The sequence below is a fragment of the Alosa sapidissima genome, chromosome 5, assembly GCF_018492685.1.
Source record: "Alosa sapidissima isolate fAloSap1 chromosome 5, fAloSap1.pri, whole genome shotgun sequence".
In the NCBI taxonomy this organism is placed as follows: Eukaryota; Metazoa; Chordata; class Actinopteri; order Clupeiformes; family Clupeidae; genus Alosa; species Alosa sapidissima.
In genome coordinates, this window is record NC_055961.1 from 17179986 (window position 1) to 17199473 (window position 19488).

The window sequence follows — 19488 nt, forward strand, 5'->3', positions numbered from 1 at the left end:
TGTAGAGTGCGAAACGGCATGACTGGGTGACCGAGGCAACACGATTGGAGAAGGTTAGTTGGTTGTCGAGCATGACTGCAGTCCTGGTAGGTGTAACAGACAGGGAGTCAATTTTGATGTTGATATGATGATGTATAGTAGGTTTAGCTGGGAGGACCAGCAGTTTGGTTTTTGAGAGGTTTAGCTGGAGGTGGTGTGCCTTCATCCATGTAGATATGTCTGAGAGGCAATCAGAGATCCGTGCTGAGACCGAGGGGTCATCAGGTGGGAAGGACAGATAGAATGGATAATCTGTCCCAAAGAGGTGGTGTAGATAGCAAAGAGAAGGGGGCCCAGCACTGAGCCCTGGGGGATCCCTGTGGTGAGATAGTGAGGTGCAGACAGCTGTCCAAGCCATAATACGTTAAACGACCGTCCTGTGAGGTAGGATTCAAACCAGGAGAGAGTAGAATCGGAGATTCCCATGTTTGAGAGTATAGAGAGAAGGATGCAGTGATTAACCGTGTCAAAGGGAGCCAATAAGTCAAGCAGAATGAGTACTGATGACTGTGCGGTCGCCCTTGCTTCCTTTAAGGCTTCCGTTACGGACAGCAGAGCCGTTTAGGTCGAGTGGCCCCTCTTGAACCCAGATTGATTTGGATCAGCTGAGGACAGAAGAACGGCAGGCCACAAGTACTGTGGTGGTGGCCGACAGAAGACGAACTTCAGTGATGAGCATGAGGCTCACCCATCACTGTGGTCAGGAAGCCTGGTGATGAGAGGTTTAATATCGAAGACAGAGAAGGAGAGAGGGAGAAATATAGGACGAGGACAGGAGTGTAGGAGGAGGCCAGCAGACCTGGGGAGTGTAAAAAGAGAGAGAGAGAGGGAGAGAAATAGAGAGCGAGTGAGAGAAGGTGCGGACCAGTGGAGCCTGAGGCAGAGAGGAGGATGGGCCCCCATTAGAACTCTGATGTGTGAGGGCAACGGTTAGTGGGAGTTGCACCTGCATGTCACACATACACACACACACACAAACACACACACAGTCACACTGACTTAAACAGCCCAGTCACAGCATGAGAATGCATCACTCAAAACATCTCACTCAGCCCATTCATATCACACATACAGAAAGGATGAGTCAATCAAATGTTGCCCAATATGGTGAAGAATGTTCACCCATCTATGTTTGTGGGCTATATATGTGTGTGTGTGTGTGTGTTGTGTGTGTCAGAGGATGCTTCAGATTTCATTGTGCATGAATACGCATACCCCTGTGTAAGTGGAGATAACAATTAGGCTTGCGACAGTGATGGCCGCTTGACAGGTGCGGGAGTGGCAGCGTGATTCAACACCACTTCAACACACTTTGTTTACTCTGGCAGTTAGAATGCGGAGCAGAAAGCACAACATGCGGCCCATTGAGGTCGCAGTGAGAACCCAGCCTAGCTGTCTCATGATAATCCCCAAACCTGTCCTAAAACATAGCCAGTATACAGTAGATAATATTCAATGCTAGCCTAGAAATCTAGACGCACCCTAGCGGCAGCTAGTGTAATTTGCAAATGTAATTTGCTGCCCGGGCTAGTCTAGCAACTCTCCGTTGGCTTGCGACGGTTCGGCTTGAATTCCCTGCTACTTGAAAACAAAGAAGATGGATGTTGCTGTTGGCGAACAGCTTGACACGAGTTAAGCTTTTTTTAAGTTAGCAAAAGTTTGAACTAGCCAACTAGCTCCGCTGGTGGGAAAACGCATGGGAGTTGTAGCGCTGTCCTATTGCATGCAGAGGGAATTTGAAAGACAACCGATTATCCCGCCCCTCGGACTGAGCACAGGCAATGGTGAGTCCCCAGACCCTACATTTTAATGCGAGTCTGGCTCGTCAGGCTAATTCAATGCTTAATATTCAATGATTTTGCAATGCAGCTTCCAGGCAAGATTAGTAAAGGTGCATTCCACAGTTCTGGCAAAAGGTTATTGATAATTGTGCTCAAAAGCCTGTAGAATTACATTCCTCCCTTCTGAGCTCCAGAAAAAAGTGTATACAGTGTATGGCTCAAATTGACCACTTTGCTTCCCATAGACAGAGCCAGAGCCTTGTACACATAGAACAGGCGGCCTGTTGCAAACGGTTGAAGATACAAACTCTCTTAATCCAAATACAAATACAATGCACCCCACACCCATGTCTATTCACATGAAGAAATATTGTAGATGCCTAGGGTACACACACACACACACACACAAAAAGCGGGACGAGGATGGCAGTGTGTGTGTGTGTGTGTGTGTGTACTTCTGGGTGTGTAGAGAGGATTCGCTGACGCACATGCTACACACCACTCCAAGCAGCATTACACAACTTTTTTACACACTCCAACAGTCTTTCGCAATAGGGCGGGGCCCCACAACTTCCGTTCATAACTAGGACAAAAAGGAGAGGACAGGGCAAGGCAAGGTCACTGACGCAGAAACAGTCTGACACAGAAAACACACATGCGCACGCACACACACACACACACGTAACACACTCTCTTCAGCTTTCTGACAGGCATGTTTCAAACACCATTCTCTCATTATCCACCATGACAGGCCTTTAGTGTTGTTAGTGAGTCTTGTGCACACTGTTTGTGCGTCCAGAGACAGAGGCCTCACACTCTGTCTCTGAGAGGGGCTTCCATCATGGCTATCACAACACACTGGCGAATAAAGTCTTGCTGTATGTTCTTTATTATGGAAACCGAATGATCATTTATCAGTAATGATAAATTATAACTAGAAATGCAATTCCAAAGGATTACCAGTGCATAAAAAATGCAAATATTGTTAGGTAAAATATCATGTATAGTTAAAACCAGGGGGTCAAGAGCGTGCAGATTAGCTTCGGCATGCTAGCATATGACATTTTCAAGTATGGTGCTGCATGGAGCATTTGGAACCAGCTCCATGCACGAAAATCCGTGTTGGGCATGAGCTCTCATGCGCGTACATGTTGGTGGGTGGGTACCTATCCGGCGGCTACAGCCAAACATTATTCAGTGCATATTTCTTGAGGAGCCTATGAGAAGATGTGTATATTATGGTTATTTATGCATCATATGATATGACAAATAAAGAAAATTGTATTGATCTTGTTCCGTTGTTGTTTGTCCCGACAAAAATAGCCTAAATAAGATTAAAGACAATAAATTACACAACAGCGACATAAAGCCCTTGTCTCATTATACAACATGGGTCTCCAACACGTTGCTCTCAAGCTACCCATCACTAGCCGCCCCCTTCTGAGCTTGCCAGAGGCTGGAGCAGCAGGCTACTACATTTAAACACAATTGTTGCCGCAAGGCATTCCAGCGGAACTGAATAAAAAGTAAACCATGCATAATTAAAAAATAACTCAATTTAGGCTACTTGGCTACACAATAAGGTTTCCATTAGAGCACAGCACACGTTCAATTAATGAGTGAAAGCGGCTGCCTTGTCTCGCAATAAACAGCTAGAAATTCTGACACTTTTTCAACTACATGAAACTTTACACTGAACCATCAAATACCCCCTAGATTTAAGTGCCCATCAGTCTCAAGATTTAGCTATATAATAAAACAGTCCAAAAGTAAATTAAATCCCAAACCAAACCGAAAATCGTCTGGTTTTGATAGCCTGGTATGCCGCTCCAAACGAAACGCATGTCTCACAATAAAACGCGCAATGTAAGAAATAAAGGTTTGCCTCGAATACAAGCCTGCCCCAAATATATACCTGTGCTTTGCGCAGCCTAAGTAAATAGCAGACCCCGCACAAAATGTGAGGATTTACGGAAAGTGTGCAATCATATGTTGGACGCCTGGCGATGCTCTGGCCGTCTACTGTGCCTTTGACTCCGCTGCCTCATTTGGATGGTAACTCCTAACTCGACAGGTGAGCGCGAAGATTGGATGTCGTGGATGCGTAAGTAAACTGTTTTTTGCAGAGTCGGCAAATTACATTATCTTTAATGGTTACTTTCCCATCTACGGTGTAGAACCCAAAGTATTTCCAGACATCACATTTAGATGAGTTGGGGACGTCTTGTCTTTGTCTACTGTCAGTCAAATGAAGAACTACACATAGAATTTGCGTGTTGTCTGCTCAGGTTGGCTGTTCTGTGCGTTATCATCCATTTTCGAAACAGGGTGGCTATTGAGGGCTCTGGCTCCAGTCATTATTATGGCTACTGGCTATTATTGGCTTGATTTGGTCATGGGCCAACACTACAATACGTTTAGAGCACCCACTACTGGATGAGATGGCAAACAATAGAAAAAAAACAAAGTAGGCTAATCATAAAACTGCGCTACACATGGCACTAGTAAAAACCGAATAGTTTATTTATAGTTCGACTATGGATATTTCACGTCATGTCTGAATGCATATTCGAATATCGAATAAAAAGTGACAGCCCTATAGACAAGTCTTGCAGCAGCAGGACGGCAGGCAGACCACTATTCGTTAGAGCCGCTGTTAACCAATGAAATTAAGTTGCTCTTCAGGGCGTCTCCACTCGGACTCCACCACTCCACGCGCATTCCCGAGCAACTTTTTCTTCTTGTTGTTACATGGCAAGCAAGGTATCGCCACCCTCTGAACTGAAGGACGACTTTTTACAGAATATCCAATAAAAATCGACGTTGGTCCATGCGTCACTTCCAGCTTTGAAACTTGGCGCATGGTCAGAGTCGACTGGCGCTGGATCCGAGCCCCTATGTTCAATATGGTGTTGACTATGAATTGGCCGGATTTACTAGCCTAGCCTCGGCCATTCATTTGTATGGAGGGCGGGACTTAAAGTGTAAGGTCAGTGTAAATTGACCCATAGCCCTGTTGTATAAGCTCACCAAATGCAGCCCATTGGAAAAAGAATGAGACAATTTGGGACAACATAGGCCAAGTTATGGACAGGCAGCTTCAAGCAGACCCATTGGGGCATCAAAACTGAAACTGAAAGTAACTCCTCACTGCCCCCATGGGTCTGCTTTAAGTTGCCTGTCCAAATTCTTCAAATAATAACCCAGGCTTTTATTTTTCCAAATCGCCAAATTGCACCGGCTAGTATTAGAGACAGGCGTCTATATGAGACAGGCCTTTAATTCCCTTTACACAAAACTTTTCCTCTGCAAAGATGGAAAATATTATCGAATTAGTTATTTCAAACACACTGAATGTCTACCCATATGACTAGGCTATCTAATGACAATTCCAGATCATCATTCATTTAGTGTTGAGATGTTGTTCATTGAGTGAGATAAGATCCAAATAACGGGGATAGCCAGAAGAGATGAAACACGTTTTAATCGAACGTAATTTACAAAGAGATCACATCACACTGAAAGCTCATATTTTGTCACTAGCAACCTAGCCTATATCGGTCCTTTGTCAAATACAGTTGCATTATCAGCCCTGACCAAAACTGTTCAGGAATTATTTTTATTTTATTTTTCAAAGTATATTTTTGGGCTTTTTATGCCTTTAATGTGACAGGACAGTAGAGAATGACAGGAAGCGAGTGGGAGAGAGAGTCAGGGTGGGACCACGGGGCGGGAATCTAACCCGGGTCGCCGGCATACAGTGCAGGTGCCCCAGCCAGTTGCGCCACAGCTGGGGCTGTTCAGGAATTATTTACGTAAAAGTGGAACGTGCGTAATGTTTCATTCTCCCTCCTTTTCAGCACAAATGAAACAGCATGAGAGAGCATAAACCATATCGTTTCTCCCGTATTTTATTTGGCAAATTTGACAACAGTCAGCTTACATTTCGAATGAAGAATAACGTTTGCGAACCCTTTTGTTTTGTTGCCAGCATAAAAACAAGCTTACCATCGGCCTATCCACAAATTTTAAACAAAAGGGATGAATTGAACGATGACGAAGTCGTATGGAAAAAAGTTATACAATTTGGAACTCTAGCTTTTCCCCACCACAGTCTTTTAACGGCATCTAATCATAACGTTTAGCGTGCGCAGTCTACACCATACTGACTTAAGCCCAATTCACACCAAAGATTCGCGACAAGATGAGCTGCAACATTCTATAAACCAGCAACTTGATGAAACATTCTAAAACCTTGCAACTGTGACTAGACATGGTGAATGCTTTGCGACGGCTTGCAACAACGCGCAACATCTAATTCACACCGCTGCAACTCCTTTCTGCAACGGTTTCGTGTCTTTGCAAATCTTTGGTGTGAATTGGGCTTTAAACAGACGATCTGACGGGTTTTAGATGATTAAATACAACCCGAAACTAAAAAACAGACCAGGCCTCTATTGGAGACCAGCCTTTACAGGAAAATTCCGGTATTTAGCACTTTGAGTCCCTTTTCTGGTTTGTTTTGGATGAACTAGAGTGGTGGACACCGACATTTTGACGATTGGTCCTGTCTCGACTTTTCTGACTCGTTTTGAATCGCCTTTACTGCTTCAGAGTGGCTGCAACAGGCATGCACATTGCACAACCCTTAACGTTCGTTTTCAAAACTGTGCAACTCATCGAGTGTTTAGTGGTGTTCGTTGATTATTAAAATCAAATATATCGGCGCAATGTATGATTTCCAGCCGTCTTATTTGCTATTGTGGAACAATTTTTTCAGACACCTCACAACCGCGTATAAACTTCCGCTCAATATTTGAGCCTGAAGCATAGACGGTGGCGCAGTAATATCAACGTGCAATGAGTCTTCCAACAGAAATCAATGGGATTTTACAAAATGCCAAATAAAATACGACAGAAACTGTATTTCGCTATGCTACTTGTTTTGGAACATCAACGAACACCACTAACCACTCGGTGAGTTGCACAGTTTTGAAAACGAACGTTTAGGGTTGTTTTAGGACATGCTTGTGCATGCCTGTTGCAGCCACTCTGAAGTAGTCAAAGGCGATTCAAAACGAGTCAGAAAAGTGTCCACCACTCTAGTTCATTCAAAACAAACCAGAAAAGGGACTCAAAGTGCTAAATACCGGAATTTTCCTTTAACCCAAACCTGTAGCCACACCAGAGACAGGCGTCTATTTGGGACTCGGTTTTATGGTAGTCAGAGTCAGGACTAGCATACTATGCTTAGCTTAGCTCCCCCAGCTTAGCTCTGCCTAATAATGAATCGCGCTGAAAGCAGGCAGACCCGCAGCTATGCAGCTTGTGTTTACACTTGCATGCATGGCGGGGTTTAAAACATTACTGCCAAAGTTTAAGTAGCCTGTTTAACATTCAAATACAGTTAATAACATAGAGTTAATAACATTACAGTAAGCCGTTTGAGACGGGAGACCAAAAATAAATAGGCAGTCAATAGTAACACGACTTGTCGACTAAAAAAAATGCCATCGACTAATTTCCTCGCTAAGATCGCAGCAGCACTAGTTGATAGGCAGATAGTTTAATAGTTGCTGGTAGACAGTTTAATGGATGTTGATATAGTTTAATAAATTCTGATGGTTTAAGAGTAGATAGTTTAAAAGTTGAATGTAAATAGTTTAAAGGAGAATTCCGGTGTGATATTGACCTAAAGTGTGTTGAAACATGATACCGAGTGTGAACGTATGTCTCATAGCCCATCTCGGCTTGTCCCCTGCACTCCAAAATCTGGCGCTAGTTAGCCGATGCCAACAGCTTTTTCAATGGTGGTGCTTCGGCATCGGGCTAGCCATGCAAATAAATCACTGTTTTACACCATTTACGAGGCTCAATGTATCTCCACACTTCATTGGTAGACTTCCGAGGGCCCTGACATTTAAAACGAGACATTTTTGAGAACTTTGAAAAAGCACTGGTAGTTTACTTACAAGACGATTTATACAGACAGTATCTTCACGAAGTTTAGCGTTTGCAGCCATCTTGAATTTAGTCACGATAAGTCGAGCGACGAGTAAGAATGAACAGGTATGATAAGGGATCAGATTCCAAAAATAATTCAGTGGAAATGCATGGATTCCACTTTCTTCCAGTAGCAGCAACTGGAATCCATGCATTTCCACGGAATTATTTTTGGAATCTGATGCATCCATGAAGCATCTTTTACATAGCCTAATGAATGCGCTCTAGAAAGTGAAAGTAGCCTCCCGACAAACACGGGACGTCCCCCGGACCTCATGCCGACATTCACGACGTCCCCGATTGGTCCCGAACGTCATGTTCTCTAGCGGACGTTCCGGTGACCTTATTGACGTCCGGAGCAAGTTATCGTTTGGTTATTGCGTGACGTCCGGTGCAGGATTTTCTGGGGACGTCACCGTCAGGTCCCTTGGATGACATTTGCATATGGTCATTTCAAATACCTCCTAAGGACCCGACAATAACGTTATACCGGGGACATGGGGGGGACGTTTGTTTATTCACACATGGCAGCAGAGTTGAGAGCGCTCTGGCTACCGCCTGCAGGATGGAGACATCACACCCATGCACGACTTCACGTTACACGTCTGGGGATGACTAAAGTATCTATCTATCTAGTCTCTAGCAGTAGCTGCATTAGCCTACCGTAGTCCAAGGCAACATATCATACAGTTTATGAAGTTGTGCGTCTATGAGCAAAGTAGAACCATATGTCTACTTTGCTCATAGACGCACAACTTCATAAACTGGGAAAAGGGTTAACGTTAAACTCAAAATGTATGTGCTACATGTTTTGGAGCTGAATACGATGCAATAAAACTAGAGAAATTAAAAACAGACCACGTAGCATTTGTTTAGGGTTGTCTAGCAACATATGTGACTACTTAATTTGTAAAGCAAAACGATCTAGCTCTACATTGCAGAAGAATTAAGGATACTGCTTCTTCATGACTTGTTTAAATGTCATTGTAATTTATTTGACGCATGCTCGCGTTTAAAACTGTCACGCATAGGCCTAGCTGTCCCCGATGTTACAGCAGCTCCTTGTGGAAACAGCAAAGAGTGCACATATCCGATGAGATTTCTAACGAGGGGCAGAAGCTCTCTGCCTCACCAGAGCCTTACTGTTTATTAATAAAACAATGATATAGAATAGAAACATCAGAATCTATTTATTTCATTTTAAAGTTGGCTATAAAGAGCATTCATAGCCTAGAGAAAACAATACATTTTTCTTTATCTGCAATGTTCCAGGAAGAAAGGCTTACATTTATAGGCTGTCCCTGTTTGATCACAGCAGGTCCAAGAAAACGAGTGGATTCTAGTTATGTTTCATGTACTTTATTTCATGTTGAGTTTTGCTTCCCAGCATGCATTGCGATTCATTTAGTATTTTTGGCTATTATTAGTTTTTAATATTTTGAAACAATATGGTTTGAACAATTTATCTTAGGCTAGCCTAGGCCTACTCTGGTGATGTTTTGAACAATATGCTACGAGATATGCCCATTAAAACGTCGTATTACTTTATTAAGAAAATGACACCGTAGATGTGAAAGCAGCACATCCTAGCCCGGTATAAATGTCCATGTCTACTCATCATACATGCGTGAAAATATGAGGTGAGTAAGGTTGATTGCGTAGTTGTAGAACAAGTCATTAATGCGTGTTCATGTTCCGTCTACCTCTCTCCTAGCAACGCTGAGATTTACAGGATGTAATACCATACCAAATCGCGCTTCATGTTTTTTTGTTTTTTTTTACCATCGCGGAAATATAAACGTTGCGCGCATAAATTTGCGGTGACCATTACAAGACGTCCTCTCAAAGTCTCGTGGACGTCTTTTAGACCTCCCGAACAGAGGTCCGCGGGACGTAAATGGAACCCTACACAATGTCGAGGAGGTGACATTCACCAGGGGACCTTTAGGGGACGTCGCCAGGACTTTATTTTGTTTACTGGGCTAACCTAGGCCTATGCGCTCTGTGTCTGAGCTGTCTGTGCACGTCCGCAACTGATTACATTCCTCAAATGGAGAACACATCAATCCCATGGTATTTTTTGCCCTAAAATGCATGAAACATGCAAGTTCAAAATCCCGCCGGTAGCCATGTTACATCTCCGTTTCATATTTTCCTAGGCTACTATCCTACATATATGAATTGAACGAACTCAACTGACAATAGGTATATCTACTGATTCGGTCATTGAGACTACAGAATACAGACTACAGAATACAGTACAACAAACTTTCTGTCTTTCTGAAGTTTATTTTTGTATTCCGGGGTACAGTAGCCTAATTGCCTAATGTCTTGACAATAGTTTTTCTTACCGGCTTGCTGTGCCGCTCTGAACTTTCCTGCCAGGTTTATGACGTAAACCGCTACATCTCGGCTCTGGCATTGCCTAAACTCATCGTGTGGGAAATCAGATTATCTGTCAATATTGGGCTTTGAAAGTAAGGGATATTTGCTCAGTAATAGTAGGCCTAGGCTACATTTTGTAACATTTATAGAGAAACCGAGGGGAAGTTAAATTAGAAATCGTTGGAAATTGAAAACACATACAAAAAGGGCTCGCCGACTCATTTTGGGTGGCCCCCCAAAACATGTCCGTGGTATAGCATCTGGCCCGCACGGGAGTAGCCTACGACATCGTCAAATTATGACCTCCGTAATTTCCCCCATTCAATCTCTATGGCGAGTCTTAACAATACACATGAAATACTCTTTTTGTCCACTGGTGGTTGTTTTGGCGCTGTTTCACGTTTGCCATTGAAAACGGAATGAAATGTAGGCCTACCTGCAAACAATGTAAGAGGCCTATGCTGACCGCATCAGTGCTCAAAGTATTCTAAAAGTTTATTAATTATTTGTTAATAACTAACTTCTATTCAAGTCATATTTCTGGGACTTTCTGGGATAATTATTTATGTTTTTTATCCACTCGTTCAAATGTTCATAGAGTTCACAAAGTTCTCATTTGGTGATTTCAGATGTTTTTGCCAGCACTTCATAAAACTCTCATAGTTTGAGAACTTTGAATTATTTGTAGGATATTGCTTGTTCACAACTTGAGCTGTGTATGCAGACACAGAGTTGAGAGTTCACACATTTTGAATAAAATACTTTTGGGACTCCCTGCTAATACTTTTGGGAATGCTAAAGTCTTTTTATTAGTATTATTTCATTTGAGCTACATTTTACACTGATATGATATGATGGCAACATAAACACAGCTAACAATGGTATTACATTGCAGTAGCCTATGATTAAATGTAATGGAATATTCAACTAAGGTAGACTGCTGTTGTTCACAGCACTAAGCTATTTATGGTTACTGATACTCCGAGTCTCTGGCCCTCGCTTAGAGCCAGGCATAGTGATCTGGCCCTCAGAAGAAAGTTTGGGGACCACTGGTTTAATGGGTTGATGAGTGAATGGTTTGAAGAAGATGGATGGATAGAAAGTTGGATGGAATGTGCCTTATATCCTTGTAGAATGGAGAGAGACACAGAGAGAGATGGCCTAGTTGAGCAGAAAGCAGTTGATAAAGGTGCAATCAGTTTAACTCATTGAGTGCCAAAAACGTAATATTACGTTTTTCCTTCCCATGTGTTGAGTGCCAAAAACGTAATATTACGTTTTTAGCTTTTTTTAAAAAACTTACGAAACTAGACACTCTAACACATCTTATATGTGATTTTGGGAACTCTGTGATGAATGGAAATTAAATATATGACGATCGAAAACTCAGTGACGCATGCACGTCAGGTCAAAACCAGGCCATTTTCGCGGGTCTATCACTAGGTGGCAGTCTCGCCAGGTCTCGCTGATCACTTCCCGGAAAGTTTACACAAGTAAGTAACAGGCAACACTTCATATTTCATGAAAGACGTTATATCTCCATTTCTAGAAAAAAAACAGTGATTTTGATGAAAACTAGCCACTGTAGGGAGTTTTTCCTTGCCCCTGTTGCTCTTGGGTGCTCCTTGTTGGTGCCCCCCACCCAATCCCAATCCTCCCCCACCTTTTTTATGCAGCCCTTGCCACTTAATCTACTAAACCCCTCTTCTACTGCACTTTTTACCCCCCCCCCCCCCCCATTAATGCACAAATAGGCTGACACCAGACATAATTTCACTGCATTTCTTACTTCCAGTAACTATATGCATGTGACAATAAACTTCCTTGTATCCTTGTATCCTTGTGTTTAGCTTGGGATTTCTCAGGAACAGAGGCGTGTAGAAATACACGGTTTGCACCCTCCAAGAGCTTAAAGTCTCACCTTTTAGTCGTGCCATTGTATGTGTTCATAGCTATAACACAGAATATGCTGTGGCTGTACAAAAATTATCAACAATTGTCTAGATTGCTGGCACTCTAGGACAAAGCTCCCGAAAACAGAATTCCAAAACTAATTCCGTGGAAATGCATGGATTCAGTTGCTTCTAGTAGCAGCACTCGTGACTAAATTCAAGATGGCGTCGAACGGTAAAATTCCTTAAGGTACTGTCTGTATAAATCGTCTTGTAAATAAACTACCAGTGCTTTTTCAAAGTTCTCCATGTCTCGTTTTAAATGTCAAGGCCCTCGGAAGTCTACCAATGAAGTATGGAGCTACTTTGAGCCTCGTAAATGGTGTAAAACAGTGATTTATTTTCATGGCTAGGCCGATGCCCGAGGCACCACAACGAAACCCTGTTGGTAGCATTGGCTAACTCGCAGCAGATTTCTGAGTACAGGGGACAAGCCGAGGTGAGCTATGAGACATACGTTCACACTCGGTATCATGTTTCAACACACTTTAGGTCAATATCACACCGGAATTCTCCTTTAATGCACTGTAATAAATGACAAAGTATTTTTCAAAGTTTCATTTTCTCCACCAAAGTTAAAGGGCTCATGTTCATCTTATTTCCTCATTTCCAAAACAAGGTTGTGTGTGTGTGTGTTTTTTTTTGTGCGCGCGCACGCATGTTCCTGTGCTATTGTACTATTGCAATAGCACATGAATGTGTTCATTCATTCACACTCACACACACACACACACACACACACAAACAGAAGGGATTCATTCTTCCTCTTTTTTGACTAGTTGCTTCCTCATGTTACTCCTACCACACCTTGGGCCCAAAAAATGCAGTTGTTTCACAGAAAGAGGATGCATTGCAACATTAACCACAGACAACAACGGACACTAAAAGAACACCAGCGTTGTTCATGTACAGGACGAGATTCAGACAAGATGGGAAGACACGCACGAAAAATGAAATATATCTGTGTGCTCACCAACATAACAAACCCAAACACACATGTGCACACACAAATTAAGCTAAACACACAAACAGACATGTGCACACAATCACATAAACAGACACATATACACTTTATATATATTACCACACAAACAAACACACACAAACACACTCATACACAGGAGCAAACATACATATACAAGCACACACTCATGTTAGACCCCCCACACACATACACAAGCACACACACACAAGCGCACACACACACACACATTTTGAAAATGTAATTTGAGTCGTCAGTCTCCTCTCCCTGGCTTGGACAGAGGAATCTCCAAAGGAATGCAGGACTGTTTACAAAACAGAAGCACAGACAAAAAACCCTTCGTCCTGGCCCGGCTTGAGGAACAGGACCCCGTCTGGCCAACAGAACCCCTCACAAACATCCCATAGTATCAAACACACACATACACTTACACACACATTTACAAAGACACACTTACCGCCACCAACACACACAGTCTAAGAAACACTGCTCCTTCTCACGCTCTTCTGATGACTCACACACACACACGTATGCCCACTGCACGCTATGCCGTGGGCTGAAAGCTAAACAGCGGCAGTTCAATAAGCCATCATCAAACACACCATCAACCCCCTCCAGCTTTACCTCCAAACTCCCAGCTCTCAACCCCCCCCCAAAACTTCTCAGCCTCTGGCTGACTCTCATCATCACCCCTCCTGCCACCACCGCCAACATATCACCACCACCACTGCTAGTCTGTCTGGAACATCAAAAAGCACTTGGCATCCACAGGCCAGCATCGATACTCGAGCAACTCAAAAACATGCCTTCAGTGTGCCGTTGTCTGACACACTGACGGTGTCCCACTGGCGTGTGTGGCCATGTTTCGCGCCTGGTTGTGTCACATCACTGTGGGCCAAAGGCCGCAGTCATTGATTTTTGCATTCAGCCGTTTCGGGGTGTTGAGCAAGTGAGTGTGAGAATGAGTTAGCGAAAGAGAGTGTGTGTGTGTGTGTGTGTGTGTGTGTGTGCGTGTGTGTGTGTATATGTATAAGTATAAGTATAAGTATAAGTATATAGTATATATATTTGCATTCAGCCGTTTCGGGGTGTTGAGCAAGTGAGTATGAGAATGAGTTAGCGAAAGAGTGTGTGTGTGTGTGTGTGTGTGTGTGTGTATGTGTATGTGTATGTGTGTGTGAGCAAGAGAGAGAGGCCATTCCTGTGGAGCTGCTTACAGTGTTGTGAACTGAGAACAAGGCTTGGCCCACAGCAGCCCATCCAAAATAATCCACTACTACTGTCTGCCTGTCCACTCTCTTAAAGGGCAGCAGCATAAAGCTGAGGCAAGACAAGGTTTAAAAAGTTGTGCGAGTGTGTATGTGGGTGTGCTTGCGTGTGCATGTGTGTTTATGTGTGTGTGTGTGTGTGTGTGTTTATGTGTTTATGTGTGTGTGTGTGTGTGTGTTTATGTGTGTGTCTGTGTGATTTTTGTGTATTTTCATAATATCTTCCAGGGAACCATTTAACCTCCCTTTCACTTCTCAGTGGAAAAAAAAATCTCTGAATTATGTCAGCAGCTGTGAAGCCCATAAAACAGCAAACGTCTTTTTTTTCCCCTCTCTCTCTCTCTCCTTCCTCCCCACAGTAACCGTCTGCGCCCACCACCCATCCCAGAAGCCTCGGCAGTGTGATAATGGAAAGAAAATAGCGGACATTTTTGTGGTGGCCCGCGGAACCCTGCTTCCCTGCCGTCGGAGCGATAGGGCAGAGCTCCGCAGTAACACACACACACATAGACACACACACTGAACACACACACACACACACACACACACACACAGAGTGAGAGAAAGAGAGACTCGGGAGGGTGGGACGGTGTTGAAGGGTATCGGAGGGTGAACACAAAGCATCCACACATCACAGTGGGGATTCACGGGGATCTGGCAACCCCCTCCCCACAGTCATCTAAAATCTGGCAACCATCAGACAGTCCTCTGTTTCATGAGTCACTGTCAAAGAAATATGGGCCCCGAACGCGATACCATAAACACTTCTGCTCTATACATGGGGGGGGGGGGGGGGGGGGGGGGGTTTGAGGTGATGCTGGGTCTACTTGGAGACCCTGGAAGAGAGGAGGCTTCTCTTCATTTGGCTGGGGGGGGGGGGGGGGGGGGGGGGGCGGGTTACTCAGACCACATCAGAGAGGTGTGCAGAGAGCTCACTGCCAGAGCTTCTGGCTCGGTCTGCACAGCTACCATCCTGATCACTTCCCAGCTACAGCATAGATAAACATGCTGTTTTAGTAGCTCTTACTGGATGGTGAGATGCTTAAGTGAGATCCTCTATGGTGCATGTAGCGTTGCACTCACCCCCATCATCATGAAGTGCTTCGAGAGGCTGGTCCTGGCACACCTCAAGACCTGCTTACCACCCTCACTGGACCTCTTCTAATTCGTCTACTGTCAGAACAGGAGCACGGAGGATGCCATTCTGGACTTCCTAACCAATAGACCGTAGTCTGTTAGGTTAGATAACCTCACCTCCTCAACCCTCACCCTGAACAGCGGTGTACCACAGGGCTGTGTGCTGAGCCCTCTCCTTTACTCCCTCTTCACCTACGACTGCACACCTATACATGGCTCTAACATCATTGTCAAGTTTGCAGATGACACTACAGTGATTGGTCTCATCAGCAACAATGATGAGACGGCCTACAGGGAGGAGGTCCAGCACCTAACATTCGGGTACACCAACAACAACCTGGCTCTCAACACCAAGAAGACCATAGAGCTCATTGTGGACTTTAGGAAGTCAAAAGCTAGCACACATACACCCATCCTCATAAACGGGACTTAGGGGGAGCGTGTCACCTGCTTCAAGTATCTGGGTGTCCACATCTCTGAGGACCTCTCTTGGACCCTCAACACCTCTACCCTGATCAAGAAAGCTCACCAGCATCACTTCTTCCTGAGGAGACTAAAGAAGGTCCACCTGTCTCCTCCGATCCTGGTGAACTTCTATCGCTGTACCATCGAGAGAATCCTCATCAACTGTGTAATAGTATGGTGTAAAAGTATGGTATGGCAACTGCTCTGCCTCCAACCGGAAAGCACTGCAGAGGGTGGTGAAAACTGCCCAACGCATCATCGGTTCCTCACTCTCCTCCATCGAGGCTAACCAGGGCAAGCAATGCTTACGTAAGGCGCACAGCATCATCAAGGACCGTTCTCACCCCAACCAGAGAATGTTCACCCCACTCCCCTCTGGGAGGCGTTACAGGTCTCTCCGCACCCAAACCAGCATGTTCAGAGGAAGCTTCGTCCCTGCGGCTGTCACCCTACTGAACTGTGGATCCCGGTGACAACCACCCTGTTGAGGTGTCCACGACCATGGCAACCTTGACAGGGACAACAAGGAGTTGGACATTCTGCCCCTTAACAGCCCCCTCCCCCCGGACAATGACACTACCTTATCCCATCCATAGTATTCTATTTATATTTATAAAATCTACAAGCTGTAATTACACTACATAGCCATATTCTACTGCTCTTTATACTGTTCTTACTGCACAAACACTTATTTTTTACTACTCCTATAATGTTACTGTTACTACGCTGCACACACAGTATCTGTACCTGTTGTTCATACACTGTTCTTATTGAATATCCATATTCATATCTATTCTGCTCTTATAAGGCTAAAGTAAGATATTAAATTATTCCTTTCATTGTTTTCCTAAATTACACATTTACTTACTTTATATGGGATGCATATTTTCAGGGAACATCCTATACCGAACTTACACCATATGATTTTCAAGCGATTTCATGGTTGAAGGCTAAATTTCCAAAGTCAGAATGAAATCAATGGCAGTCTGTGCTGTTTTAAGATGATCTTTTTATTGTCTTGACATTATGGTAATATCAAACGTGTCTCTATATGTGAGATGGAGAGATGGATTGAGATCTACTCAAAGTTGTCTGGTGTCTAGGCAGCATTATCTGATCAATAAAATAGTGACTCCATACATGTATGCACATGCAGGGATGTTAATTCATGTTGACTAAATTCATCCGTCTACTACCATTTGGAAACTGGACACTTTAGCATATACAGTATGTAAAAGATACTGTAGAGTGGGGAAACCCCCATGTTCTTCCATTGACTGATTATGATTTAAGCCATTTTATTATGTATATTAAGGAATCTACCATTGTCTTAACCTGATCTAGCATCTGATATAATTACACACTACTAAAAATCTCTTTTAAAATGTGTATATTTTAATTATAAATAATATTTTTACCAGGACTTCCCTATATAATTGTAATTGCTTTGGAGGGGAGGAGAGTAATTAGGTAGTGAAAACAGATAACAGCAGACTTTTCCACTCAGAGCAAGAAGAAATAGGAAAAAATATGATGTCATTACTTTCTGATGATCGATTAAGAAATAGAGTAATGCGCTATTTGGTGTCAGGTAAGTAAAAAGGTGCTTCTAAAATCTACAAAAGGGAAAGAGTAACCAGACAATGGTTCACAAAGTGGATTCTATGAATGTTTTAAGTTTTTACACTTACTTAATTACTTTAATGCGTGTAAAACAATGCAATACAGAATCATGTCAGAACATGCATAAACTCCTCAAAAATACTTGCACATTTGTATATTGTGTTATCTATCTGATATCGCTTCTGAAAACAAATGATCTTTCCACATTTGGTAGTCTACTAAATACACAGACACAATGGGCATTGCCCCTTGGTATCTGTGGGCAAAACCGATATAGAATATATCAGACAAAAAAAAAGACCATAATAAGGTAATGAGAACTACATCATATCAGAAAACATAGGATCAAATTTCCAAAATAATAGAATCCTTTGCTGACTAAAGTACAGTACACTGTTTCTGAGAGATTATACAGAATTATAGATTTTAATTAGATCAGCCGATTGAGTGTAATTGCTCTTCCATGGATATAGATGCCTATGTGAATTGGTGTGGTGTCTTAGGCACATATGCACTATAGTGTGTGTGTGTGTGTGTGTGTGTTGGGTGGGTAAAAGAGGTTAAAACAGGTCTATTTATCCACCATGAATCTCAACAGCCCTCCTATGGAAACGGGGCTGTAAACTACTGTTTTGTGTGTGTGTGTGTGTGTGTGTGTGTGTGTAATCAGTGTATGTGCATTTGAAAAAAAGAGGGGGTATGGGTTTGGCTCTGTGATTTATCAGTGAGGTTCCACCATATGAGATCATCTCAACTCACTCACCCTCCCCACCCATGGTCTACGCCATTTGTATGGATTTGTGGTGTGTATGTGTGTGTGTGTGTGTGTGTGCATGTAGTGTAAGGAAAATGTGAAATGTATGAGGGGAAAAATAAATAGCTATGTTCTAAAACTCGCAGCACCCCTGGATCCAGCAGTGCATTTCTGTTCCTGGGGATGTATGTTTGATACAGATACTGTATTATATTATTCTTTTTACTGCCCTCCGGGTGTTGGAAGGGAGGTGATGAATGAAGAGCTGGAGGGTGGAAGAGTGTGTAGTAGTGTGTCTATGGAAGCAGACATGTATATATGTAAGTGTGTGTGTGTGTGTGTGTGTGTGTGTGTGTGTGTGTGTGTGTGTACGTTAGGCTGGATTGTGGGTTTGGAAACACTATATTGTGTGTAGAGGTCTGCGTGAGTGTATGGTCCAGGTGTAAATAACAGAGTCTGTTGGTGTATAAGAATGTGTCTTCGTATGTGTTGTACTTAAAGAAAACATGGTGCTTTTCCAACAGAGAGAGAAAAACAAAGAGTGTATATGTGTGTTTGTCTGTTTTACCTGTGTCTGCATGAGAGCAAGAGTGTGTGTGTGTGGTGTGTGTGTGTGTGTGTGTGTCTATAAGTAAGAGTGTGAATGTGCTGAATGTTGGCTCTGGAAACTGCGGGATTGGCATGCTCCAGATAGGCTTTACCGTAGCTGTTGCAGTTTCACACGGTTTCCTGTGAAGCACCAGAACAGGCACTCACAGGCAGGACCCATTGTGCTTTGTGTGAAGTGCCTTTTTGTTTTCAGCTTTTGGGGTGGGGTGGGGTGGGGAGGGGGAAGGGGGTTGTAAAGGGTATACCTCCAGAGCTGAGAGGGAGGGGGGGCTCCCAACAATCAGCAGATTCTTGCTCAGCTTAGCCGCATACCTCACATGGCTGACGAGTGAGAGTGTGATTAAAAACTGTGAATCAGCAAGGACTGCGACAACGGTTGCACAATATTCAAATGACATACTCACACACACGCACACAAAAACAACGAATAGAATACACACACCCACAGACTGAGGTTCTTATTTACACATCCTGCTGGCATTTGGCTTTG

The 19488-nt window shown here is 43.4% G+C and overlaps 1 long non-coding RNA gene across 4 annotated transcripts in view; it reads right to left on the bottom strand.

Annotated features, from left to right (window-relative positions):
* The window catches only part of LOC121709311, a 54885-nt gene that overhangs the window by 19377 nt on the left and 16020 nt on the right, over window positions 1–19488 (bottom strand). The gene's annotated exons all lie outside the window — the stretch shown is intronic.